Source organism: Rattus rattus, chromosome 3, assembly GCF_011064425.1.
Source record: "Rattus rattus isolate New Zealand chromosome 3, Rrattus_CSIRO_v1, whole genome shotgun sequence".
In the NCBI taxonomy this organism is placed as follows: domain Eukaryota; kingdom Metazoa; phylum Chordata; class Mammalia; order Rodentia; family Muridae; genus Rattus; species Rattus rattus.
This window is the reverse complement of record NC_046156.1, coordinates 120,081,176-120,084,062: the sequence shown is the minus strand read 5'-3', so window position 1 is coordinate 120,084,062 and position 2,887 is coordinate 120,081,176. Positions and strand designations below refer to the sequence as shown.

At 41.1% G+C, this 2,887-nt stretch overlaps 1 pseudogene; it reads right to left on the bottom strand.

Moving 5' to 3' along the window:
- Positions 1–776: 776 nt before the first annotated feature.
- LOC116895523 lies at positions 777–1,619 on the bottom strand (annotated as a pseudogene).
- Between the last annotated feature and the right edge of the window lie 1,268 nt (positions 1,620–2,887).

The window sequence follows — 2,887 nt, the reverse complement described above, 5'->3', positions numbered from 1 at the left end:
GTTGATATTAAAATAATAGTCTAAAGCATAAGAATGATTTGTGGACAGACAACTGGGTGATAATAGCAACAATAACCTTATAAAATGTCTTCCTAAGAACCACACATGAACTTGTGGAGAATTTAACACTGGGGCTACTTGGGGTAAGCAATGTCTAACCCTCATTTTCCAGATGAAGAAACTGAGGCACACGGAGCTCTATAAATTTACAAATTTAGGGCCTATAACACAACTCACTGGTTAAGAGCACTGGCTACAGTCTAACTTCTTGAGTTCTTTGTATATATTGGATATTAGCCCTCTATCAGATGTAGGATTGGTAAGGATCTTTTCCCAATCTGCTGGTTGCCATTTTGTTCTATTGACAGTGTCCTTTGCCTCACAGGATAGCTTTGGCTATCCTGGCTTTTTTGTTATTCCAAATGAATTTACAAATTGTTCTTTCTAACTCTGTGAAGAATTGAGTTGGAATTTTGATGGGGATTGCATTGAATCTGTAGATTGCTTTAGGCAAGATGGCCATTTTTACTATATTAATCCTGTCAATCCATGAGCATGGGAGATCTTTCCATCTTCTGAGATCTTCCTCAATTTCTTTCTTCAGAAACTTGAAGTTCTTATCATACAGATCTTTCACTTGCTTGGTTTGAGTCACCCCAAGATATTTTTTTTAAATTGGGCAGTGTTTTATTTTCCTTTACAATTTGATAAATACTTCTTGATGATTGCACATGGAGTAAGGCTGATTGGTAGTTCAGAAAGATCACAGTGATGGTGTTTTCCTGACACTGTAGTCTTCCATAGTGAGTGGAATGACTTGTATGATGTCACTGTCAAACCAGCAAGACTGCATTTATGCACCCATCATTTTTAATTGTTGGTAACTTGAGCATACTTTCCCCAAATGACCTTGCCTCCTTGTGTCACAAGGCCCAGCTCGCTTATATTCACTTCAATAACTGTCCCTTTGGTGATCACACCCAGGGTTGTATATAGTGGGGAGGAGGGATTCTTTTTCACACCGAGTATAGGCAGGCAAAAGGTAGCTTTCAGCTCAGGGTATGTGACATGGGCTTTTTTGAAACGTAGACCCATTGGCCTAATGAACCTTTCAAATTTAGGTGGTTTTCTTGTAAAACCATCACCAACAAATCAGACTTTTGTAACCATTCTCTTCCATGCCTTCTTTTTTCTTTTTCCTGTTTGAATAACTTTCAATACTTCTGTTTCTCCTTGGGCACGAACTTTGGGTAGAAGGACCTCCCATTTTCCCGCCTTTTCTTTCTGCTTCTGCTTAATCATGTTGGAAAGTACTTTTGCTCTTACTGTGACTGCCCCTCTCTGTCCAGCAGGTAGGCAGGGACTGCTCCCTGTGGAGTCTTCTCGTCATCCTTCTGCTTGGTGTTTCTCTTCTCATGCATCTTAATGGTCTTTTTCATTTGTATTTTCTCAGCATGGCGCTGTTTATGGTAGAGCTTAGCCTTCAGGCCGATCATTTTTTTTGCTTTCTTTGAACGTTCATGGGCCTCCCGACCTTCTTTCTTTCTCTTTTTCTCATGGTAGTCCAAATGATATCCATATTGTTTTCGGTGCAATTCAATATATTCATTCTGTGGCATGATGACAGCCACGAAGCAGCGGTCCGCGACCCCCGGGTTCTAGAAACTTCTTAATCCCAGCGTTACCACTGGCCCACGAGCCTGCTTCCACCCCAAGATATTTTATATTATTTGTGACTATTGTGAAGGGTGTCATTTCCCTAATTTCTTTCTCAGCCTGTTTATCTTTTGAGTAAAGGAAGGCTACTGATGTGTTTGAATTAATTTTATATCCAGCCACTTTGCTAAAGTTGTTTATCAGGTTTAGGAGTTCTCTGGTAGAATTTTAGGGGTCAGTTAAGTATACTATCATATCATCTGTAAATAGTGATATTTTGACTTCTTCCTTTCTAAATTGTATCACTTTGACCTCTTTTTGTTGCCTAATTTCTCTGGCTAGGACAACAATATCAACCAAACAGAACCCCCAGAGCTTCCAGGGACTAAACCATCAAATAAAGAGTACAGATGGAGGGATCCATGGCTCTAGCCCCATATGTAGCAGAGGATGGCCTTGTTGGGGATCAGTGGGAGGAGGGGACCCTTGGTCCTGTGATCAGTGTGATCAATGGGAGGAGAAGACCCAAGCCCCAGTGTAGGGGAATGCCAGGCTGAGGAGGCAGGAGGGAGTTGGTGGGTGAGTGGGGGAACACCCTCATAGAAGCAAGGGGAGAGGGTATGGGATAGAAAGTTTCTGGAGGGTAAACAGGGAAAGAGGATAACACTTCAAATGTTAATAAAGAAAATATCCAAGAAAAGAAAAGAGCACTGGCTGCTCTTGCAGAAAACTAGAGTTCTGTTCCCAGCACCCATAACTCTAGCTGCGGGGGATCTGAGACTCTTTTCTGGCCTCCAAAGGGACTATGTGCTTGTGGTGCACATAAAGACAGGTACACACACACATACACATAAATAAAAATAAATAAATGTTTAAAACTTAACAGTGTCACACATACAATGAGTGGCAAACCCAAAGTTTTAATTCAGACTGTCTCCAGATCACAGATTGAAAAGACCATGTGTCCCCTGGACGGACCTTTGGTGATAAATTCCCTGCAGGATGACCTAGTGATGATCACATGATATCTAAAGATAAAGAAGAAAATTGTGTCTAACAATAGCATTCAATCTGTACCTATTTTTAGGCTAGTTTTGATTGGAGAGCACCAATTATTTCCTACATTTTTCCCCCATTCTTAGACCATCTTGCCATGGTGTCCATGCTCACCTACCTCAGGTCTTCGTCCTTGCCTGGATTGCTTCTTCCAGAAGCATTTCTATAGTTGACA